The 26,113-nt window shown below is 43.0% G+C and overlaps 1 protein-coding gene and 1 long non-coding RNA gene across 5 annotated transcripts in view; both read left to right on the forward strand.

Moving 5' to 3' along the window:
- LOC147995785 (uncharacterized) overlaps nt 1-2,976 on the forward strand; it is a 43,126-nt gene extending 40,150 nt beyond the window's left edge. For 2 of the 4 annotated variants that reach the window (XR_015683945.1, XM_087655004.1), the window contains one exon: nt 932-1,191. The gene's annotated coding sequence lies outside the window, so the exon portion shown is untranslated. Of the gene's footprint in view, nt 1-931 lie in introns of all 4 variants that reach the window. The other 2 variants (XR_015683936.1, XM_087655003.1) reach the window with 2 other exon arrangements.
- Nucleotides 2,977-5,301: 2,325 nt separating this feature from the next.
- On the forward strand, nt 5,302-7,114 carry LOC134486470 (uncharacterized). The gene is made up of 2 exons (XR_015683948.1): nt 5,302-5,868; nt 6,933-7,114. It is a non-coding gene; the product is annotated as an uncharacterized LOC134486470 (long non-coding RNA).
- The last annotated feature ends 18,999 nt before the right edge of the window (nt 7,115-26,113 follow it).

Raw genomic sequence — 26,113 nt, forward strand, 5'->3', positions numbered from 1 at the left:
CATAGACATCCACCCAGAACGCTGTTCTTTTTTGCTTTTAAGCTTCTTCGTTCCTCATGCTACTCCTTGCCAGAAACCCCTAGTGGATTCTCCTAATTAGTACGCTTCCCCGTAAGGGCGATATGACTAACTGCAACCAACCAAAGAGCCTCCTCCTCTAAATTAAAAGGGCCTTGGCTTCTCTGGGACCCACTGAACATCTACCCTGAAGGAAACACAATAATGCTCACTCTCACCCAGAAAATGCTTTCACGACAGAGGCCAGACAAACCACAGTCCATCTTGGCATTTATCAAAGGGGAAGACTGAGGCTCAGGGATCTGAGGCAACTTTCCCGAAGTCAACAAGAAAGCAAATTGCTCTCTAACACGAACTGTTCTTGAATGAGAGGCTGGATCTGCATTGGAGAGGCTGCTGTGGGGTGACCCGAGCCTTCCCCTTCTAAAAAGCAGCCATGACAGAGTCTCTAAAAGCTCAATTCTGTCTAGTAGCTCTGGCCAACCATGAGAGCAGCCTCTGCTTTATCTCTGATATCTCTAGTGATTTCCCATGTTTTCTTCTATATCTTTCATTTCGAGTTGTCCGAAGTTTCCCATCCATGACCGCACCGGAGAAAGGTGACACCAAGCACGACCCCAGGTTACCCCCAAAACAGAACCCATCCTCCACAACTTCAGCACAGTGTCAGGCTGGTGGTTTCTCCCCTCTCCTTTGCCCAGGGCTGCAGTTAACAGCATCTTTCATCAAGGCTTAAAGTTAAAGCCGCTTCTTGGCTTTTCTTCCCCCAGCCTCTACACTTTCAGTCCATTCTGGATATGAGCACCCTATATTCTGAGGCCTAAGACTCACCCCCCAACCCAGGGAAGACAGTGTGAGCTCTTACTCTCCATTCACTCTGACTCCTGTAATCCTTGTTTCCATTTTTTCTCAGATCACCTGCATCTTATAAGATCCTCAAGAGTTGCTGGAAACCAGGTTGGCTGGGCCCTGTTCCAGGATACCTGCTTTCATGTGTTTAGGGTCTACAACATGGTATTTGTATACACATATATAGGGACAACAACTATGTACTCATGCAAATTAGCATCTCCATAATTTTGCATGGTTTCCTAAAAATCTACCCTTTGAGGAATTCCTCCATATAATCTATAGTATGATACTATACTATAATACTAATATACTATATGATACTATACTATACTATCCCGTGTGTATTATTAGATACGAACTACAGTGACCTTGTGCTACATTTGCTCTCCAGACTGATGAGTTCTGTGTTACTAGTTGTACACAGTGACCTCCATCTTCTACTCCCAAGTCATCTGGTCACGTTTCTACCCTTTTTCTATGTGTTTGTTTGTCATTTTAATATTTTATATATAAGTGAGGTCCGGTCATATGTGTCTTTCTGTATCTAGTGTACATTAGTTAGCATGTCCTCTAGGTTCCTCCATGCTATGAAGGAGAGGCTTTCTTTTGTACGCACAAATAGCAATGCGTTGCCCACAGATAGCTACACTACAATCTCTTAACCCACTCACCTGCTAATGCACATTCATGCTGTTTGAACGTCTTGGGTATTGTGAACCGTACTACAGTGAACCCCATGGGCACAGATATTTTTATGTGCTGCTGACTTAATTTTCATTGGGATCACACCAAGCAGAGGTTTTGCTGGATGTATAGTAGTCCTACCGTTTACGTCTTTAGAGTCTTTCGTATTTTTTCCATAGTGTTGTATCAATCTCCATGGGCACCAAGAGTGGGCGTATGTTTCCTTTTCCCCCTGCCTTTGCCAGCCTTGCTTGTTCTTACCTTTTTGATGCTAGTGGCACCACACTAAGAGGTAGGAGAGGCCATCCTGTTGAGGTTTCTGTTTACATTTCTCTCGTGGTTCAAGACACTACTTCTTGATGAAGTATCCAGACAGTTCAGAGTCCAGGGGGTCTGAGAACCACTTATTATATAATATGGGTCTACCAAGGACTGAAGCCAACCTCCTTCTCTACCCTCACCTTCCTCATATGCCCTTGAAATGCCACTTTAGCCCTTTGGCCATAAGTCCTCTCTTGGTATCACTGAGGAATGTCTGTCCTTCTTTCCTGGCAACTTGCTTAGCATACTTTTAGAAAGCCTTCCTTGGCTTTGAAAGGCTGACCTGTTCATGCTCCCTCTGTGTTTCGAACATCCATTTGCTCATCATTGTATGATATAGCCTCACTTCTTCACTGAAGCCAGAGAATCCCGAGCCATCTAGGCCAGGTCTTTGGCTTTAGATTGTACGGGAGGGAGGGAGGATAGGTAAGAATTGAAATAATAACAGCCTATGTCTCCATCCACATTCTGCAGGGGAGGATAACAAAGCTTGCAAAAAAATAGTAGTAACGCACCCTTTGTGCTTCTGATTAATGGCAGAGCTGGGCTTCAACCTCTGGCCCTTCTGACTGCAAAGGTGTTGTTAACCACTGAGCACTTCAGACAATGGTCATTAAGCAGCTGATGAGGAACCAAAGACACAATTCTACAGCTGGGCATCTCCAGTCCCTTTAGTCCCCTTGTTCTTGCAGCACATGCATTCCTGTGAGCCAGGCCTGCTATCCTCAGTGACCCTGGTCTGAACCCCAGCATTATCATATGTTTGGGATCCATTCGCCACTTAAATTCTGCAGGCTTGCTTTCTACTCCCACAGAAACGTAGTCAGAAATGACCCTGCACCAAACACCCATCAGGAACCCGTGTGCAATCTGTCTTTATTACTATGAAGAAAGGTTGTCCTGAGAAGCACAGAGCAGAAGGTGGGGGGAGGAGAAATTAATTGAATGTCAAGTTTCAATTGTTGAGTCACTAATCTAATCGGTGACAACTTTAGCCTTTTCCGTGTACAGCTTAGCGTTCCAAAAATTAGAAATATCCTCTTTTCCAAAAAGCTATTGGAGAAGAGATAATTACCCCCAATACAATCTGGGCTTATTCTCAGAGTTGTGGGCTTTTTTTTTTATTTCTTTCCTTTTAAACACGACAACATTTCCTACATGTGTTCAATGAAGCTGAAAATGCTATTTTGATAATGGGCCCACAGAACGTTTAACAGGCCGGGATGACAATGTGAGACTTTCTTAGGGAAACAGGAAGCAATGGAAAGCTATTATAAGAGTCATTAATGGGGACTTGGGAGTCTGCTGGAGACACTGGCATAATTCTCAGCTTTACTGTTTTCTTAATAAGGCCCTTTGGAGATCAGATTCAAAGTGTCATGTCACCAAAACCTGGGCCCTGGGTCCTGTCCCTGCACTCAACCAGAGCCTCCCAGTTGTCCAGATAGAAGCCTCTGTCCTCAACCCCACCCCTCAGTCAACCAGTGTTGCCTGGGTTCCTACCATGGGGCAGTTTCCCTCTGATGTACTGACAATGAGCTAAAAATAACCTTTGTCCCTATACTCCCCAGCCCAGAAGGAGACAGACAAAAAGGAGAGAGGTTTTGGAGATGGGCTCTGTGAACCAGTAGCACATGTTCTATGGGAGTAGAGAATAAGGAGCAGTCACGTTCATGGTCTTGAAAGATGAGTAGGGTTTTCCCAGTATGAGAAACTGAGCCTCCTGAAGCTGGCTTCACTCCCACTCTCCTCTCTGAACTGAGGCCAGAAATACGGAATCTACTCTGACCACGTAATCGCATGCTCCACCTTGGAAATGAGAGTGATGTCAAAGCCTTGGAAATTCACTGACTGAAAATAGTTCACTAAGGAGGAGGCAGAGCCATTCTATTCACCAGAGTGACCAGAGCAGATACCGGGCAGGAGAAAACAGGATCTGCAGACCAAGCAGGTAGCCTCTTAGAGCTGCCAGCAGAAGCCAGGACAGCTCTGAAACTTCCCCAGCTCCTGAAAGTCAGCTCTAAGGAAGTTGCTCCCAGCAAAGTGAGTCTCCGTTAGCCTTGGCTTCCTAAATCAAAGCCAGTTCTCTGCTAGACCAAGGTGCGCAAATGCGTCTTCGAAGACCTCGGTTCTCTTAGAGGATTCCAGGTCCTGAAACAATGAAAAGAAAACCAAAGCTGAGAGTCTATGAAAACTAAAGTGTGGTATTAACAACGTTCTAGGGGAAATGAAATATGTAGAATTCTGTGACCCTTGAGAAGGGAATGAGTAACTTCACTAAGCTGTGAGGCAAACTCAGAGAGGCAGTCATATGGGGCTAAACACAAGCTTCATACAAGGTCATCATGCTAAGTGGCCCCAGTTCAGAAAGCTGATAAGCGATCGTTTGTATGGTGAGCTGACATATTTAAGTACTCTCTCACACAAATACCTAATATTCCAAAGACAAAGATGCAAATAAGGTTGATGTTTGAGAAAGTTGGTGGTCCCAAAAAATAAAACTCCTAGTTAGCTTTAAGGCTGAGAAAAGAAACTCTAACTATGAAGTCCATGAGTGTCCGTTGCACTGATAAGATTAAACATATTCTAAAGGAGGAAAGAGGAGGCAGTCCAAACCCAGCCAGCAAACCCTCCGACGTGTACAGTCACATGGAGAATGGGACTCGCTTATCCCTTTAATTGAGGTCCCAGTCATGAAAGCCTCCTCCACCCAAGTTCAGCAAAAGCACATGGTTGACTTCTCCTTGTGGTTGTTTTGTTTTGGTATGTCAGTTCATTTTGTTTGGTGAAAAAAATAAAAATAAAAACATGAAGTGGCTGGTTCTGACGTCGAGACCTGTGTGGTTCAAAACAAGGATCGCATGGTAGGGAACAGGAGGCCGTGAGTCAGAGAGATTATGGACATGCAACAAGATGATGTGGAAAAAACATGGAACTGGGGGCACCTACCCCAATCTTGTGGGCTGCGGTCCTCGACATTTGAGTTACACAAGGCAAGCATGAAAAAAATATGTCAATACATTAGTGCAAAAAGCTCCTCATTGTAATATTTAGTGTCATTTGAAAAAATATCTCCTGAATTTTACATGTCAATTTTCAAATAGTCTTTTAGCTTTGTGCATGTCACTAACACGCACCCCACCTCCCCCCCCAATATCTCTGTTATTCGTGGAAAATTCTGTCTGTGTCATCTTGTCCTCATTTCCATAGTGATGGGGTGTCTACAACAGCATTTGATAGGAGCTGCACCGGAAGTCCATGAAATTGAAAACAAATACTGATAAAGAGTTCACACGTGGAGATGGGGAGAACAACAGACCTGGCATCACCTGAGAAGGGAGAAAGGCTCTGACATCACAGTATGTGGTGGTGACATCACATCTCCTGAGCTCCGTGGATATGGGAATTCTACTTATCCCATCTTTTCCCTCTCTATCCCCAGAATCTAGAGAAGCGGTTGGCAAAGCACACAGACACTGTCTAGAGCTCTGTGAATGGAGTCACACAGTGCACAGCCATGAAGACTTCATCATAAGGCAAAGTAGAGTCTCCAAGGCACAGAATTCCAAGGCCAGACTAAGAATTCAACTGAATTTGACTACAGGGCTCCTTGATTTTCAGAAGACACTGCTCTTCCTCCTTAGAGAGCTGGGCTTCCTGTTTCCTTGGTCCCGATTTGCTGCCTGCAGTGATAGAATCCTCAGCCCACTGCAACGCTTAAAGCAGAGGTTTCCCACAGCGAGAAGAGATATTGCATTTGGAGTTAGACAAAGGCGTAGGACCTGGGAGTCTGCTCGTTTAACCTGTGCCTGTGAAGAACCCCTCTTGGAAGCGCCACTTTAGTGATCAATTCAGATCTCTACAGATGCCCTCACATTGTGTGTTCTTTGACATGCAAAGAGAAGTTAAAATTGCCTCAGAAATTATGATCCCCTGGACACCTTTAACTACTGACTTGCAGGTGAAGTCCTGTGAAACTCACACTTGCTGGCAGTAAGTCAGGACACCTGTGCACTCTGCCTCCATCCCATTTCCCCAAGCCTTGTGCTCAGGAGCAGTTGGCCAACACAAGATGGACTCTATGGGCTTCTTTTACTGACGCTGCCGTCATTATTGGCAGTGGTGGTGGTGGTGGTTTGGTAGCTTGTTTCTTGTGCTTCTTTTGTTTGGTTTGGTTTGGGTTTATTATTGTTGTTCAGAGGGAGTGTGTGTGTGTGTGTGTGTGTGTGTGTGTGTATGTATCTTCTAATGAAGTCAAAACACTCTTCTCCCAAAGGATACATCCCAAACACAGTTTCCCTCCCTCCACTTCTCTCAGCTCTGCCTCCTACCTCCCCTTGCCCCCAGATCCACTCCCCCTCCATTTCCCTTCAGAAAGGGCCAGGTCTACAAGAAACAACAACCAAACACGATTGTTTGTTCATTTTAAGGGAGAGGAAGAGGGAGAGGGGAAAGGAGAGGGAGAAGGAGAGGGAGAGGGAAAGGGGAAGGAAGAGGGAGAGGGGAAGGGAGATGGAGAAGGAGAGGGAGAGGGAGAGGGGGAGAGAGAGAGAGAAGAGAGAGAGAGAGAGAGAGAGAGAGAGAGATGGGTAGGGAAGGGAGAGGCTCTAAGAAGAATTGGGAAATGAGAAATAATGTAATAATTAAAATATATAGTATAGAATGTTCTTAATCAAATTATTTCTTTAAAAAAGAGATTAATGTGAATTGACTCTTTGTTGGACTTTGCCTGCACCCTTACTTTGCTTGGCTTTTCCCCACTTCCTTGCCCTTTTCAATTTTCCTTCACTGGTTTATTGCAAGTGATTTCATACTTAAAGGTCTGATTCTGGGCGGTCTAGCTTAAATGGTATTTCCTTTGTTGTTTACACCCTACCCTACCCAGACCTGATCATATAGAGAACTGGATACAAGCACCCAAAACACAAACGGCCAAGCAACACAATGTAAACTTTTATTAAAAGGAGTCTCTTTTCTACATCCAAAAACAAGATAGATTTTGAGTTTGTTGTCCTTGAAATAACTGGAAACCAGAGAGGTCTGTCATTCTCTTCCAGAAAGGTTGGAGTTACTTTTGGGGATCATGCAGGGCTGAAGCCATCTTGAAAAGCACCATAAGAAGATCCCCCTCTATCTGGACAACAAAAACCAGACTCATATTCGCATCCTCACTGACATTAGCCCCTCTATTTCCTCATGTCCTTTGTAGAATAAACGCATAAAGATGAAGTTACTCGCACAATTTCTCCTTTCCTTTTCTCTTTTTAAACATTTTCAAAGAAGAATTTAGATGAGAGAAGAACATGTATTTCTTCATAGGGAACTGCATGACTCTGTGACACATCTCCTTGTTGTGAAATCCAAGCAACTGTCATAAAACAGCTAGAAAAAAGGGAAGAAAGGGACAAGGTGCCCTGAAGAGGAAGCACTGGCTGTGTACTCACATTTCTATGGAAACAGGCTTAGGCAGCCTGGGACTTGGTTGACTGTGGTCAGAAGGACTTGAAGTCAGGTGCCTGGCAGCTGGTGAGAGCTGCTGGAGCAGCAGTTTGCAAGGGATAGCACAGAACCTTCCAAACCCTTTCTCTCCGTGTCAACAGCAGATAGAGCTTCACGAAGTTCCTTCCTTACACAGTCCGGCTAGAGCCATGGCAGTCGCCATCCGTGTGTGCGTGCAAATGGGACCTCCTTCATGTGCTCTCCTACTTCCCAAAGTCCTGCTCCAGAGAGGATAAGATAGGCATCAGAGTGCAAACGATACTGGAATAGGACCAGTGACTAAAAGAGAACAGTGTTTCGTGTGTACTAAAGGAACTAGGTTTGCTTGACTCCTTGATTCCTGTACTGACAGACATTGCTATTAGAACATCAGCCAATTAGTAGCTATAAGAGGAGGAAAGAGGAGGAGAGAGTTGAGGAAGAGGAGGAGGAGGAGGAAGAGGAGGAGGAGGAAGAGGAAGAGAGAGAGAAAGAGAGAGAGAGAGAGAGAGAGAGAGAGAGAGAGAGAAGGAAGAAGGAAGAGAGGCAGAGAAGAGGAGGAACTTTTAGAGCTTGTGAGCAAACAGTAAGTACCCTACTACTGATTAGGAAAAAAAAGACATACTTTATTAAAGTAAAAAATGGAAGAAAGCATTATATATAAGTAAATTACTGGAGTTCTGTTAAAAAAACAAAAACTTCATACCTAATGGTTACATAAGTATCAGAGTCATTTACCCTGAGAGGAAGTACTCTGACATCTTTATGGTTTATATTATTGATCTGCAAGTCCTAATATCTGCAATAAAATAAGGGGGAGAAGTGATTGATTAAAAAAAATTATTGATAGTGACCAAAAGGCACCCATGTTTTCAGAAATTTTTTGTATATTGTAAAAAACAAAGTGATTTATCAAAATAATTTATAAGATATTTAAGGAAAGCAGAGAACTGGTGTTTAATGTACATTTATGTGGAGTGCCTACTGTATGCTTCTGTGTCACAGTATATCATCTTAGTACAGTGCACTGTCAATGCAGGCATAAAATTCTATTTATGGAGACAATATAACCCAAGCATGGATGGATTTAGTGCCTTAGGTGAAGTCACTGAGCTCCTAAGGGTTGGAATGTCAAACCTGGGAATGACTCCCCTACAACGACATTATTTGTATACTAAAACCTGATTCTTCTGTGGATGTGCAACAATATGAACAACACCTGTATGTAAACAGTGCCTTTGGTGAGCATTTCTTACCTGTCACCTGTTGCACGATGACGGAATAATGGTGACCTCTCCAAAGGTCACTATGTATTCTTTTCTGGGTCTATGCACATTTCTTCAATAAGTAAAAATTTAAGCACTAGCAAATCCCCCACTTCCCATAAATAGGGTTAACCACAACATCCATGAGCAGAGAAGCATTTGGAACCAGGGCTATTTACTTCTCAAGTGAAGAAATCAAAATTAATAAGGAGGAAGACCTCAGCAAAGTGGCAGAAGGGGGGTTCTCATCCTCATGGGATCATCAATTTGAACAATTATCTAAGTGTGAAAATAGTTTCACAGGAGCTAAAAGGAAAGAGTTGAAAGGCTACCCCTGGGGGCACTAGAAAAATAAAGGTATTTCGAGAGGTCAGGAAGGGACAGTTTTACATTATTCTCCCTGAAGCCTGAGCAGAGTAGAGAAAAAAAGTGGGAGACAAACCTCCACACCTCATGCTGCTTCCTACCTAATACAGGTATCAAGCCTTTCTGTTGAAGACCACCAACAGCAAACTCGTTCACAGGCATGACTGACAACAGACCCGGCATCCTTAGGCTGGATGACTGGTGATGTGATTATTCTGCAGAAGCTTCTCCACAAGAACATAACGGAAGCTTACTTCTTCATACAGTGAAAAAGGGAGCATGGCCATAATATCAAAAAATATGGAAATATAAGGCTATCAAAGAGAGGCAAAAGCACCCATGCCTCAGCTGTAAAGATATGAATATTTATGATTATTCAAGAAAGAATTCTAAATAACGACCTAAAGACAAGAATATGGCAAAATTCAGAAAATTCTAAAATGAAAATTGTGGTGAGCAAATCATTTTCAATCTCAATATAATAGTTACATAAAGTCTTAAAAATAATCATACCTGTAATGATTTGGTAACAGGAATCCAATACCTAAAACATGGATATTCTCACATCAAAATATAAAGTATACAAAGACTTTTTACATAAGGTTGAGGTTAAGTTTTAAAGTAAATTGTTATAACTGTAGAATGTTTTAGGTAAGCTTCATGTCAACACAAGGGGGGGGGGACACTGTATTAAAGACAAAAGCAAATAACACTTTAAAATGTTCAGCAAGTGACAGAGGACTGCAGCAAGAATTCAACAAAGGAACGACAAAACAAAAACCTCCCAAAATAGAGGCAGGAATCCCTTAGCTGTCATTAATTGCTTCCATTGTAAAATTATTAAAGTCTCAAGGCAAAAGACGTACATTTAAAAAGAGACACGTGCCAACTTTGTGCCGTCTACAAAACGACTCGCTCTAGCCTTAAAGACACACGTGAGCGGGAAGTAACAGCCAGTCTGTAAACGACATTCCGTGCAAATGAGAATCAAAAGGAAGCAGGTTTGACTGTTTCTAAATCAGACAGAGACAAAAGCTGTCACCAGACAGGCAGGGTCACTGTACATGGTGATAAGTGGTTCTAATTCTTCAGAGAATAACTGTGCATCTGTGCAAGCAGCCAACAGCAGAGCAGGCAGACATTAAAAAATAAAGATACAGCCAAATGGGAAGATAGATAACTACATTGAAATTTTTAACAATGATTAGATCATCAAAAAAAAGTCTTGGAAAAAATAAAAATCTTGCATGACACTACTGCAGAAACAGAGCTCATGCAACATTCCAACTTGGAGCTGGAGAACACACACTCTGCATTCTTTCCAAGTGCATAGGAATATTCTCTAGGATAGATCACACACGTCCACGGAGCAAGCATTAGCAAATTCAAGAAGGTAAAGGACATTTAAATTATCTTTCCTAATTGCAAGATCTGAGACCAGAAATCAATAATAGGAAAAAGCTTGGAAAATTCATAAAACCGTAGAAGCTACACGACATTCTCCTGAAAAAGTCAAAGAAGAAACGAAGGAGAAATCAAACACGTCTTGAGACAAGCAAAAATGTCAATACAACGTACAAAATCTCTGAGATGCAGGAGGAAAATAAATTTCAGGAAAGTTTATAGTACTAATTTCTTACTTTAAGATAGAACAGTGATATTAGATAAGGCTGGGGAGACGACTTAGGGGCTAAAAGAGCTTCCTGAGCATGAATAAGGACCCAAATCCAAATTCCTAGGGTGCCTGAAAAAGGCCAGACATGGCCATATGCAGGTCTGCAACTCCAACTCTGTATGGGGTAGAGACAGGAGGACCACTAGGCTTGCCGGCTGCCAGCCTTCTCCAGGTCCATGAGAGGCTTAAAGAGAAAAGTGAGAGAGCAGAGCACGAGGTGACCTCCTCTGGGTTCCACGTGTGACAAGCACACATACGTGCACCACACACACACTTCATACTCAATACCTTCTCTCCTCGCTCCACAAACGATACTAGATAAACAATCCCCATCAAGTCACTAAAAGAAGAATAAAATAAATCAGAATAAACTAGGTGGGGGAGGGGAAGAGTAAAGAGTCAGAGCAGTAATAAAGGAAGCTCAGTTTAGAAAAGCAATGAGAGGAGGGGAGCGATAAAATTGAGAGCTAAACCTTCGAAACGATAAATAATACCAACTTGCCTTTAGCTAGACTAAGGCGGGGAGGGGATAAAAGTAGGACTGGGAAGGTGGCTCAGCAGTAAAGGCACAGATTGTGCAAGCCTCGCAGCCTGAGCTCAATCCTTAGAACTCACATAAAAAGCAGAACCATTGTCACATCTGCAATCCCAGCACTCCCATGCTGAGACAAGAGGCAGAGAGACGGGAAAATCTCTTGGAAGCTGGGATACACAGTACAGTAGCTGAGGCAAGAGAGACTGCTTCAGAAGTGAGGTGGAAGGACGGAGGTGACTCCTAAAAAGCTGTGCTCTGACGTCCGATGGCTCCTGTGCACGTGCGCGTGCACATACTAGATAAATAATTACTTTAAATTAAGTGTATTATATTGCATTGCTATATATTGCAATGATATATGTAACTTAAAGTATTTATTTATTATATATTTATTTTATGGTATGTTATTTTTGTATTATATTTTATACATTAAATATGAAATTTTATCACACATTATATATGAAAAAATATATTTTACATAAAAATATACAATTAATTCAATACATACTACAAAGTAATATATTGTACATATTACACATCATATATTATATATTACCTATATTCTATAGATATTACAATATAACATACTGTAGAGATATTGCAACATAATATATTTAATCCAAAGTTTTATACACATACACACACACACACACACACACATATATACATACACAAAGAGAGAGATTACAGCTAACGACACAGATATGAAGGATCATAAGAAACGTCTAGGAAGAAGAGCTAAATAGCATCCTGCCCTAAAGTGTTGTCTATCCTTCCTGACCTACAGTGACCCCAAACATTTATGGAATAGGTCTATGTGTAAATAGACGTGAGACTAATGTGTGCTCATGGAAGCCCAGAGAAGTAGATCTGGTTACTATCATCACTAGGAGAGGAGCCTCACACACACTGTGGCAGAGACAAGATTTGTACCAACAGCTTTCTGAAGCTAAGCCACCCCCAGATGGATTCCATTTGGGACCATGCTCCACTGCAAAAATAAGTGTGATGGAAAATGGGCTCAAAATGGCTCTCGGTCTCTTCCCATAACTTTTATGGCATGCAAATGTCTCAGACCTCTCTCCAGAGGCTCTGATTCACAAAGGCTGGGCAAACCCCAGGAATGTAAGGATCCTAGCTATGATTGTTATGTTCATTAGTGTGAGATGTCCAGGCATGGAGAGCTGTACTCCAGGGGCCAGGGCTTAGTCACGAAGACTCACTGGGCAAAGAGAGTGAAGCCCACACTGATTTTCTCTGGAAGTCATAGCCTCTAATTTAGGTTCCCCATCAGCATATACCCGGATCATAAGATCTGGAGACAACTCAAAGTAGCGTCACTATTGGATGGCTAGCCTGGAAGGATCGCATCTCAAGGATAAAGCACCTGAGTCCATGCCTACCTAAGAAAGTGACTCTTCCTAATCCACTGTGGGAGCCAGTGCGATAGACCCACAGCCTGCCAATCTAGAGAAGCTTGGAGAGAAAGAGGAAGAAAATAGTTGTCTCTGAGTTCATAGTGAGCTGCCGGCCTGTATCACATGCGCCTTGTTTATTTATAAGGCAAGTTCTTCTGATAAACAGCGGTGTCCGCTCTCTCCTGTGGAAGAATCCCTGATATGAACTGTCTGCTGGACATCCACACCCTTCCTGTAATCCACCTCCTGTGCAAAGCAGAGCTTTCTCCTGGTAACAGAGCCCATCTCACCACCTTCCTGCCAGGTTGGCATTAGAGTAGTGGAATCTTGTAAACTGGAACCTGTGCCAAGGAGATGCCACCAGGTCCTGCCTTTCACTGGGCCTGCCTGTTCCAGTAAAACTGGCTTGTATGCGGTTACTGCCTTTCCCCGGCATGTCCGGGGGCAGGAAGAAGATGTCCTCCTGCCAGACTGCCCGGCTTTATTCTCTTCCTTTCTCTAGGAGAGGTTCAACTGGGTGGACTGACATCTTGATTTCAGTGTTATCAGTAGTAGTCCACAAAGAGAGAGGTAGAGGAGAAGAGAATATACTGGTGCCCAGAGCTGTCTCAGAATGACTGAGCAGTAAGTCCACAGCAGTGAATAATTCTTATCGAACTGTTAAGTCCAGTTACTTCCAGTTCCACACAATGAGTAAGAGCGAAATGCTCAGCTCTAACACTGAAGCACGGTTCAAAGGTTTTGGGACATGCACACACACACACACACACACACACACACACACACACACACACACTGCACACCAAACATCTATCGGCCTACTTTTATGGTGAGAACAGATGTCCACCACCGCCTTTATTAGTTACTAGGTTCTTGAGTAAGTGTTTCACTTTGTGAATGGAGGCTGAGAACAAGTCGAGCAGGGCGGATCCCAGAGAGACAGTGTGGGTCAATGAAGATGTGGCTCATTCATTCATTTATTCGCTCTACCCATTGAGCCAACAAATGTTTATTAAGTATCCACAGTGACTAAGATCGATATCGAGTCAACATAAGGAGGGTCAATGGTGGGGATACGGGCATCTAATCCAGTCTAGCTGTAAAGAATCAAGATGGTTGGAGGTGGGAGGTGGGGAGTGGCTGGGGGATGACATCAAGCCTAGAGCCCAAGAATGAAAAGGAGCATAGGGAAAGGCGGGGGAGGGGTAGGTGTGTAGAACTGGAGGAAGTGCATGGTGACTTCGGGATGGCAGCTGCTCCTTTATGAAAGGCCTCATTAACACTGCAGTGTGAGTTTCTGCCTGCAGTGGGGGAGTCAACAAGGTCTTGTTGAAAAGGGAATGTGATGGGTGTGGGTAACATGTTTAGAAAGGCTCCCTTGGCTGCAGTCAGGAGAGATGACTTTTAAAGAAATAATGCCATATCAGAGAAGGCGCCACAGTGATCCTAGTCAGAGGTAACTGCGTGAGAGGATAACCGAGTAGCCTGAGTGAGAGGATAACCGGGCGAATAGGGAGAACTAGGACATTGCTATTCATCTAGCAGGTACAGCTTTATAAGCCTAGCACGTAATTATTTCCAGGATGGCGTAATGGAATGAATGATTCTTCTCCAAGATGTCTGCATCTTCATTCCTAGAACTTGTGAGTGTATTCTTTCATATACCAAGAAGCCTGAAGATCTAGTTAAGCAAGATACAGAGATGAGAAGAGTAATATCCTGGATTCCCCGGGTTGGGCCAATGTACAAATGTCCTACGAGGGGACAGAGGGAGGGAGGCAAGAGAGGTGAATGGGCAGACTTCACTGCTGGCTTAAGGATGAAAGACGGACCCGGGAGTCCAGGAAAGGTACCTCTGCCAGTTAGAAAAGGCACTGGAACATCCCCCGCCTAGAGAAATTCTAGAGTGTTTGCAGAGTTAAGGAGAGCATGCTACAAATAGAAGACCTTCTTAAAGTTCACGGGGAAGGGAAATACAGTGGGTGGACGATAGCTTGAGCAAAGAGGTATACATGTGTTTGGTTTTTAAAGAACTACATTAAATGCTGTATGTAAAGTATTTGGTGTGGTCTCTGATGCCCAATAAATACTTGTCAAGTTTCCTGCTGTATCTTCAATGTCTTCCTTCTCAAGGTATCCAGAGAGTCCTGCTGGGAATAACCCTCTTCCCCAGTGTGTAACAGTTTCGATCTCCCTTCTTTATCCCCCTAATTTCTCGGCCTCCTTTACTTTCATCATCCTGTAATCTACCATATTAGATTAAAAACGACGTATAAGGAATGAGCACACAGACATCATTCCAGGAGTGTGGAGTAAAGATTTAATATGGCAGTTATGTGGGGTTCTTCATAATGCATTTTTGGTGCCATATATGGGCTAAATAATGCTGTGTTTCAGATGGTGGGTCATCTATGCTATTTCTATTATAAAAATTCTACTAAACAACCACCTTCAGGGTCAGACTTTATTTCCATTTACAGACTTTCAGGCTATGTGTGTTCATCCGATGGACTAGAACTGGCCCTTTCAGATAGTTCTTGAAGCTGTGAACAATGGCGTTTACATGCAGCCCCAGTCTGAGGCACAGGCTAAGAGCAGCAGCCACACACGTATATAGTGTTTTCCAGGGATGAAAACAGGGAAATCAAGTGCAACCACGCATGTGTAATACCCATCAATATCCCACTGGTCAAGAAAGCTGCATAGCTCGTCTCAATGTCAAGAGGTGAAGAAGTATATTTTGTTATCATGAACCACAGCAGGGGAATGGTCAGACATTGCTCTTGGAGAATATACATTGGAAACAATAACTTAACCAATTATAATATAACATCAATCTTCCTGCAATGGAAAAGAAATAATTATCCCTTATTTCTGAGCTCCTCTTCTCCAAAATACAGTCATAAGTGGTGAAAGCCAGGACCTAAGTTGTTTTCTTAATAAAAAGGTTTTTTTTAACTCTCTTGGCATATGACTCTGTGTTTAGTATTTGTGTTTGGCGTATAGAGGCCAAACATGGAATCGGGCATCTTCTTTGGTTGCTCTTCCTCGTATTCACTGAGGCAGGGTCTCTCAGTAGAACCCAGAGCTTACTAATACAGGCTAGTCTAGGTACGCAGCTTGCTGGGGGATTTCCTGTCTCTTCCGTTCTGAGCATTGCAGACGGGTTACCACATGCACCCAGCATTTACATGGGTTCTGGAGATCTAAACTCTTGTTCTCATGCTTGCTCAACCAGTGCTTTACCCGCTGAGTCATCTTTCCAGCTCTCCTTGATCTACCTTTTTTGATTGATACTAGCTCGATAATCTGGAATCAAGTTTATGTGTGTCATTAACCCTCTCAAATCCTTAGTAAGCACCATAGGCACATGGATATTATATGCTCATGGGGGATAGAGTCCAAACCTTTCTGCCAGAATCTTAGGAATAATTTAGTAACAAATTTTATAAGTAGCCATGGAAACCCATACCAAGAGCAATCCTTTATCACTGCATGAAGACTAGACTCAAGGCTTAGGATGGAATACGGGGTCTCCACTGGGCCTGAACCAGGTGAATCTGCCACAGTCTGCTATCCCAAGAGCTCCAGTGAGAATACATCAACTCACATTTCACTTCTCAGAACCGGTGTTCTCCCATCATCGGAACTGGTTCCACTCTGCCCTTCTCCCTTGCTTCCCAGCCAATCACCCGTGTTATTCCGTGTCAGAGATGGGGTGTGCGTGTGTTACTAGTGTTCTGTCCCATTGCAATGGAATGTAAGCCTCCATTCTTTCCCATCTTTTCCTCCGTCTTAATGTAGCATGTGACTTCTGGCAGAAGCCTAGTTAATAAGTGTGTTTAACGTACAAAACTAATGGATAAACAGTCATCACTGGAAAATGACAGGGGTAGCCCTCGACCTATTGGAAAATTGAAGAGTAATCGCTGGTAGCCCAAGCGTATGTTAAGAGGCACACACCTCGTGAATAGGGTAGGAGGGAATTAAGGTAGTTTAGCCATCTGTGTTTTGTTCCTCCTGTGACTGATGAGTGATTTGGTCCTGATGAAAAGGTATTTCTCCACCTGATGATGAGCACAGCCACAGGCCTCCTGCAGTCATGGTGGGAAGAAATCTATCTAGCACTCACCCACAGTGGGCTCCTACCGGTGTGGGGGCCCTGCATGGAGTGGGCACCCAGCCAAGGCCACATATGTTGTAACCTGTCAACACTATGAACAGGTTCGGGCAACAGGAGGATCTGCCATGGACGCTTGAGGCCCAGAGCAGAAGTCGTGCTGTGTTTGCCATGCTGGGGTGGAGAGAAGGTGCTGGAGCACAGACCTTCCAGGTCTCTGATCTTCACGTCTTCGGACAGGAAAGACTTCTGTGAAACCAGACACCCAGGTGTTTGAGACACCCAGGGTGTCTCTGGGTCCCGCTGCTGCATCTGGAGCAAGTTGCTTAACTTCCTTAAGCCTGGGTTTTAAAATGGGGATGATAATCCTTTCATCATAAGGAGGATTAAGTGGGATAACATGGGTAAAACATGAGTGTGCTGTTTGGCTCTGTAAAGGCCTCCAGCAAATGCTTCTTCCTTCTGTTTCCAACTTTGCTTCTTATATGCTCTCTCTAATGAAAAATTGCTTCTGTACATCAATACGTACCCACATGCCTTTCTCCATCAACTTAACAATATCGATGGTCAAAAGGAATAGGTTCTCAAGTATCGAGGGCTAAGGCTGAAGCACTGAATTCAGGTAAGTAAGTCTATTAACGATGAACTAGGAGTTGGGGATTTAGTTCAGTGGGGGTTGGGGATTTAGCTCAGTGGTAGAGCGCTTGCCTAGCAAGCACAAGGCCCTGGGTTCAGTCCTCAGCTACAGAAAAACAAAACAAAACAAAACAAAAAACAATGAACTACAAATGCATCTTTTCCATAATATAGTCGAACATACTGATTTCTGCACTGTGCTAGAATCGTATCATCTGACCAAATCTTCTATCTACTTTGCCAGGTCCTCTCGGGTGCCTTAGCCTGTGGAAAAGGAAAAGGCTCCTTGGCCTCTGAGGAAATAGCTCTGGAAATGAATAGTCAAAATACCTTACAAGGAAATGTCACAAAAGGCAGATCGGCTAGTACAGTTATGAAACCTATGTCACCTCCTCCAGTTTATTTTTGAATAACAAATTAGCTTGGGTGATCTCAAGGCTCACTCATTGTAGCATTAGCACATTTACTATTTAGCTACCACTCTTTTCCTTGTTCTCTGCGTATATACATACACACGTACATGCATGCTCGTGCACACATGTACACATACAGGTACACACACACTCACCAGAGCTTCTTATTAAGGACATTAAGGACAATGTTATTTTGCCAACCTGAGGAAGTCTGCTCGCAAGTAGTCAGTTCCAGCTAGTATTTTTCTTCTAGAAAGCATGCTCAACAGTTCTGATAATTATTTTCTGAAACAAACTCTTAAGAAGCCAGTGCTTTGCTATGCACACTCTTGTTCGGGGTTGATTGCAAAACCCCATTCTGCTAATGAGGAAGCAGAGATTCAGAGAAGTGGTTTGTTGAAGCGACACAGCTAGACATGCAGAGTCAGTGTTCGGGCGCCGATTCTGCTGAAATGTGCTCAGGTAGCTTTTGTATGGCCACCAACACTTTATCTTCTTTGGAATGGTCATTTTTTTTCACACATAAATACGCACGCATGCATACCACATGTGTGGTAAATGGAAAAAGAAAGAAAAGAATCATGAGCTAAATATTTGACCAAGAGACCATGATTGATTGGGGGAGTCTTGTTTAAATGCCCTTAATGTTTTATAAAACAGGAAATAAAAATATCGTATTTGTAGACGTGGATAAGTAATAAGTGACAAAATTATATATGGTAGAATAAGTCTGAGGTGCCCTGGGCTGTGGATACAAGAGAGGGGATATAGTTCATTTTGTTTGCTGAAAACTTTCTTAGAATCTTTAGTATGTCATAAACGGCTTCTTAGAAATGTCCATGGTATGATATATAAAGCTTTCCAAACCCCTCCAACACCTTGATCCAAAGCAAACTCAGGCTAATGTTCTGTAGAAGAGCTCAGAAAGCGCTGAGGCAGAAGAATGGTATGTACTGGCTTCACTTCAGTGTCCTGGGATTGTCCAACCCCCACCTACACCTGTTAGCTGGTCTTTCTTAGCTAGGACAGCTAGCTATACTCTTTGACCTTCAAGTCATCCTCCCTGGCTACCTCCAATGCAGAAGCATTCGGTCCAAGTGACAGCTGTTTTGATTGACAACCCCTGTGAATTCAAAGCCCATTTATAATGTGAAGAGCCCAAGACTATCTCTGTGGGAAAATAAAATTGAATCGAAATTGATCGGAGTCTTGATTCTTGTGAGGCAAATCTTCTTCAACTCTGAACTTGACACTGTCCAAGCTAAGCCATTAGTAAACAGCCGTGAAAGGAGAAATAGGGACAAACACACAGTTGGTAACTCCATAACTCCATAACAACGGTGATTCATTTTACTCTTCTGGAATACAAAATGTAATGTTACCTGAATCTGCACAGTGCGGTTCAGGGACTCAGCATGCAGAACTCAGTGCAAACATCCACTGATGTTCCTGGTTCCTGTGTGCCAGTCTGTTTTATGAACTTCTGGACCTTGTGCAAAGCATTCCAGTACTTCCATCCCTCAGATTTCTTAGAAGTTTCAATGACCGTAATCTCCTTTAGGCCAAGTCACATTCCTTGGTAAAATGATTCAGAATATTTTTTTTTCACAAGTTAATGGCCAACTAGGAGAAAAGATCCAGGGTTGAAGTGAGGAAGTAACTATGTAATTTGAACATTTGAAGAAAACCACTCTAGTTTCTAAATGCTTTGACTTTCCTCACGTTATGGGTGGGGTTGGGGCCAGGGAAGGGGGATGTTTGGAAACTGCCTACATGCACATTTATATAGTGGAGATCTCAGTCCACGAAAGCCATGTGTGCAGTGCCCTCCCCATAAAAGAGAGCAGCATACACTAGACCCTTCTGGACTTCTGCCTTTTGTCATCTACTGGACATTAGAATTTCTTTGCCTTCATTGCTCTGTCCTCGGTTGTGGAGCAGGAATAAGAATCATTTCCATTTCATCACATCGGCATCCAGGAAGAACAGCATCCAACTTGCCTGACGCTTGATGTCTTCTCTGGGACGTGAAGCCATGAGAAATGCCACAGCTGTCGATTTTTGGCCAATTGTCTAGGCACTGCTTGTGGAAAATGGGAGAGAAAGAAAATATAAAATCTCTTTCAAGATTTTGGACCTTCCTAGTGCCACTGAGACTTAAGATCCTGTCCAATTTCATTTCCTGTCTCTCTAGCTCTGACAGAGAAGCCAAATACAGAGTCAAAAGGTTTTGATTCATGTATGCTATTTTATCACCTCCCAGGAAAATCTAAAAAGCCTCAGTTATAATAATCAGGAGAACACCTTCAAAAGATGAGTTCTCTGCTTCTTGTGACAGAGAAGGGATATGGGAAAAGGTCTTAACATATGCAATAATATTAACCCTTTAACAGCACACATAATAGACAGAGATAGAAAATTTTTAAGTGGATTTGAAAGTCTGGGTAGGTGTAGATGTTTGAGGTTATACTATTCTGCAGAAACAAAAATTATCTAATTCGAAATAGAAAGGTGCAACAGACGCTTATTCCCTACTTAAGCAAAGTTCAGTTCTGATGTTTCTAGCCAGAAAGCTCTGCCGAATGGCTTCTCATTACACACTGACTGTAGCCTGGGCCAAATCGATTCAGTAGTTCCACTGTTCCCTAGAAACTCAGAATTCCCCCTGGGTCTTCAATGCATCTCCTTCACAGTGACTAACTGCACAGTGGAGAGATCTCCCGAGAGATTTTAGAAGTTAGCCAAGAACGGCTCTACATCATCACCATCCACACTGCACCAGCCAAAGGCTGTCTCACCCATCTTCACTGAACTACCAAGGAGGTCGTTTCCCTGTATTCTTGGGGGCTTTATACACTTCTAGTGTTTGCGGCTACAATAGGGTCAAACAAGGAGCCAGAGAAAGGCATCTCACTTTGTAAACGCAGAGCCCTTCAAGAAGATCCTATCTAGAAACACGTGAGGAAAAATAGAAGCAGAGCTAAGATTTTCTGAGAAATAGTTGAGTTCACCAGAAGCACACACTGAGACGCTCCACTAAGGGCAGCTCTTCCCTAAAGAGTAAACACATATGGCCTCTAGTCACCCCAAAGCATCGTGTGATCGATTATTAACACAAACTACACTTTCTTTTGTTTTTATGTGTCCAGAGACCCAGGGGTCAATGATTTAAAGATTTTTAGTGGATCACAGGACTTAATCCTCAATGCAGGTCTAACCACTGATAGGAATGCCATATTGTCTGCTGTCTCGAATTCAAAAATATAAAGTACCCAGGTCATGAGTCAAGAGTACAAGTGGGCAGCAGGTAGATTTTCAGTGTTGCATAATTTGTGACCAGTAAGTCGTTGTCTGAAACAGAAGTCAGGGGCCCTTCAGCACTCATACTTTGGAGGAAAAAGCAAATCATAGCCAATGTGTCCTCTCGCTTATTCTGTAGGCTTTGAGATCAGATGGGCTCAATGATTCTAACTCATAGTTTCCAAAAAGCATACACATTTCTTATTTAAGTCATTACTGACTAACACCTCTTAATAGCACAAGTTTATAATAAATAGTAAAGTTGTATATGGTACAGAAAAGTACCAAAAACGTATACAAAATCTCACCAGTCCAAAAAAAAAATAACATTGAACAAGTTTCTCTAGTTGTCTCTTCATGCATATATAATAAAAGGAAGAGAGGAGGGAGAGAGGGAGGGAGGTAAAGAGGGAAGAAGGAAGGTAATATATTAGCTTGTAACTATAATTTACATCTTGGCATACCATTTTACATACTTTGATACTTTTACTAAGAACAATGATATATATTAAGAGTTTAAAAAGCTTTAAGGAAATTCCCACATGTTGATGAGAATTCCTTTCACCTAGTCTTCCCACTGGAGTCTTTGGGCCTTTTGCCACCTCTCAGTCTGTTAAAATGTCTTCATTGACCAAACATTTACTAAGGGCCTACCACAGGCCAAGACACTTAGCCAGAAGGGAATAAGCCTGAGAAAGGCTGACATGGTCTCCATCTTCATGGAACTAACTCCCGTCTCTGTGGGGATAGTCACTGTCCCGGAGAAACTGCTTTCACAGTTAGAGTTAAGGTCTGAGTAACTGCATTCCTACCAATTCTTCAGGTGATTCAAATTCACTATCAACCTTGAGAAGCACTGTGGAGTCAAACCTTGACGTCAAAAAAAAATTGGAAAGAAAAGTTGTAGTAGTTGAAGACAACTCCTCTCAAGTCAGAAATCTAAGTAAAGATCAGGTAAAGGCCCAGGCTGAGGGAACTGGGAATGACCCACTGTGGTCTGGGTAACTATTCCCCAAAGCCCACATATTAAAAGCTTGGTCACCTGCCTGTGATACTTAGACTGGCTCATGGTAGAACCCTCAAGAGATGGGCCTGCGTTGGGCATTTTGTACCTGCCTGTAGCAGGTAGAGGCAGAAAGATCAGGATATCAAGGTCAACTTCAGCTACACACAGTTTGGCCAACTTGAGATACAGAGACCCTGTCTCGTCAAATAGTAAGATAGCAAGCAACAACCCAGAGTATAGTAGAAGGGAGTGAGATCTCTGCCAAGTAATATGGATGAGAGTTTGGTATCCTAGCCTCTTCCTCTTCTCTTTCTTTACCTATTGACTTCAGCAGAACATGAAGTTTCTTTAACCCACTTGTTCCTGCCAGCACCTTGGTACTGCCCTAGCACCACCCCCATACCCAGAGCAACAAGACCAACTGATCACGGACTGGAACTTCCAAAATATATGAGCCAAGAGAAACTTTTCCTTTGCCTGTTCTATTACCCCAGGTATTTTGTTACAGTAATAGATAGCTATGTTGACATGAACATTATGGTGTATTTACAAATCAGTCCTTATTCCTGTAGACTGGGCATTACCACTGAAAGTGAGGACCTTCCCTTCACAGTAAGTGTCATCATCGTCGTCATCATCATCATCATCATCATCATCATCATAGGAGATGAATCTTGGTAGATGTTTGGCATCCTTTGGCTGATCTCTTGGATATGCTTTTATGAATTTTGGTTAAGAATGTTGAGCCTAACTTCCATGATTATCCTCCAGCAGTGATTTCTTTGTGCCCTGGCAAATGTCACTGGGATTTAGATTTGTTAGTACAAATGTTCCTGGAGACATGGTGAACCCCTGAGGATTAAGGTCGACTTCCTGTAAGACGCTGAGTCCTTGGTTTGAAATATATACCGTTTTAAGAAATAGATTCCTGGGGCTGGGGATTTAGCTCAGTGGTAGAGCGCTTACCTAGGAAGCACAAGGCCCTGGGTTCGGTCCCCAGCTCCGGAAAAAAAAGAAGCAAAAAAAAAAAAAAAAAAAAAAAGAAATAGATTCTTCTCTCATCCAAACCACAGTTTCTCCCCCCTCCAGTTCTCCCAAGCCCCCACCACACACACACACACACACACACACACGCACACGCACACACACATGCACACACACTTCCCCTTGCCTTTGGATCCGCTCTCCCTCCATCTCCCTTCAGAAAAGAGCAGACCTCCAAAAGATAACAACAAAATGTAAGGCACAAAACAATACATAATAAGTCGAGGCAAAAACCCTCATGTTGAGGCTCAACTGCAATGCAACTGAAGGAAAAAGAGCCCCAAGAGCAAGCAAAAGAGTCGAAGATGCAGATGCTGCCACAGTTAGGAGTCCTTGGAAAACGCTAGGCCAACGCAAAAGCCACCAGATAGACTCAGGAGATCTGATACAGCCCCCCAGCCTGTCACTTCAGTCTCTGTGAAATGTATAGCTTTAAAACAAATGCCTGTTTCTCTCTGCTCAGGAGACTGAAATCTAAACTGGCTATGCAGAAAAGACCCAATATTTATCCAGAGAATATTCCAGAGAGGGAGGTCTAGATAAAGAGCAAACTGTGGTTTCCACATTCAAATGACATTGTTTAGCAGAATAGCCTGCAGGGCAGCAGGAATCCACTCGTGGGGTTCAGGCCATTGCACAAACTAAAGGAACATAGCAATTGGAAGATTACACGCCATGGGCATCCTGTATTTTATCTGGCAACCTTACCAATGACCCCAAAGAAGCCTAATGTTGCAACTCAGAGTTGGTACATTCTGGAATCACGGCATTTAAGAAAGTCTTGCTGACCGGCTGAGTCAACTCCGTGGAGCTCTCAGAGGTTTACGAACCTGAATATGGAGCAAACTCCCCCTGTGACTTCCCTGTAGTGGTCTTACATTAATGAGATCAAAGCTGGAGATGCATTTGAAGAAGTTGTACAAAGAAGAGACACTCTGGGATGGAGATTTGAAGTAGGAGATTAATTCACTAGGGACCCTTGCAAAAACTGTCCCTATGAGACTGAATTCTGCAGTAAGGTTTTTGACACATCAAGGGAAGCCACAGGCAGAAGTTCACAGTTCTGATAACTAAAATTGCTACTGTGTTGAGAATCTGTCTCTGTATGTGTGTTTCTTCCTCTCCTCCTTCCCCTCCCCTTCCTCCTCTATCGTCCCCCCCTCTCTCTTCTCTCTTTCTCTGTGTGTGCATCTGTCTGTCTATCTATAATTTATCTATCTCTTTATCTCTCTCTCTCCCTGCCTTAGTCCTGACCCTCCTGGAGGTTCTTGACTCCTTCTTTCAGGCTTGGATAGCTGCTAGTTGCTCTTTAAGCACCCACCTTAACCCTTTCCTCACAATTCTGTAATACTCTTCCCCCCGTGCCCCCCCCCCAGAGCTGAGGACCGAACCCAGGGCCTTGCGCTTGCTAGGCAAGCGCTCTACCACTGAGCTAAATCCCTAACCCTGTAATACTCTTTTAGTATAGACCTTTTGCCAATTCTGTAAATGACAATATGCAATCTGCTAGCCTTGCATTTCCAAGGACTAACCATTGCCTAGCATGCAACCAATTTGAACTATGTCAGAATGAACAGAAGAAATGGTAGGACTGATGATGATGATGATGGTGGTGGTGGTGGTGGTGGTGATGATGATGATATACTATACTTATGGAGAGACAAATGATTAGCTCTTATGCTTATCGAAGAATATTAATGGTTAATTTTTTTCAAATCTGAGACAAATCCAATTCATTCACAAATGGAAAATAAATACGCTATGCCATATTTTGAAATACTGTGCTGAGAAATAGAAGACATAGAAAACTACATGGTACATGATCCCATTTTCGTAAACTAGGAAATGAGTTCATGAATAAAGTGGAAGGAAGAGTATGAGCAGCTGCCTTGGAAGGGGCGAAGGGAACATTCTAGATTATATTTTTCTATTTTGGTTTGCATTAAACAGACAAGATTTTGTACACTTGAGGTTTGTATGAAAGCAACTTTTACTTCATTAGGAAAGCAAATATGGAAATGGGTATTAAAGTCCACTTGTCCCCATAAGTATGTCGGAATAGTATAACGATGTTTGGAATTTGCTTTGAAAAGCATCAAAAAATAAATAAATTGATGTCCAGATAGAGGGAGAGATAAAGGTAAGATGATATAGGTATAGGAAATATTCCCCTCTGAATTCAAGTCCTGGACCATTCTTGTATTCTTTCCAATTTTGCTGTTTGAAAATTTTATAATAAAATGTTACCCAATAAAAAAGCTTTGGGTTCATGGAGAGAGTGTCACACTAGAGGAAACTCTGAGGTTCACTGAGGACACTTAAGAAGCTGTCTCAAGATGAGCTAATCACCTGAGGCTGTCTGAGAACCTGTTCAACTCTAACCAGGCCTTCAAAACCCAGTGTCCAAGCTGCCAACAACTCGAGAAAATTTGCTTCAGCCATGGTAATGCCTTCTCTCTTAAAGCCCCTTACTTAAGAGTAAAAGCATTCCCATGATCAGGGCACACTCCTTCTCCCTCCTATTGGTCTTTGCGGGTTAGTGTCTGGTAGAGAAAAAGCCTGCTGCTGTGGACAGCGGGTCGATCAGAGCTGACTGGCTCAGGGTTCAGTCAGGGCTCAGCTGCTCTCTCCCGCAGAAGTGTTGCGTGAAGATCACTCTCCTTGACACCATTCCTCAGCTGCTAAAGGAGAGGGATTTACTTGGGTGAAATTTAGACCCAAGGGGAACTCAAGCATCGTGCTCATGATTAGAAGCGACATGTGACCCCGGATTAAAGAGCTGCCTGCCACAGGAAGGACGGAGCTGACTCTGATTTGAGAAAACTGCCTTTGTAATTATACTTGTGGATGTTTTCTGGTGTCAGTCAATTGTTTCCTAAGTAATAATAAAGACGAGTTCCTTTAAAAAGTGAGACATGTCACAGGCTTCCCAGAAAATGGAGAGGAAGTCAGAGTGCTTTCTGATACAAATGTCTGTGGGCC

This window comes from Rattus norvegicus, chromosome 3 (genome assembly GCF_021556685.1).
Source record: "Rattus norvegicus strain SHRSP/BbbUtx chromosome 3, alternate assembly SHRSP_T2T, whole genome shotgun sequence".
NCBI classification, from domain to species: Eukaryota; Metazoa; Chordata; class Mammalia; order Rodentia; family Muridae; genus Rattus; species Rattus norvegicus.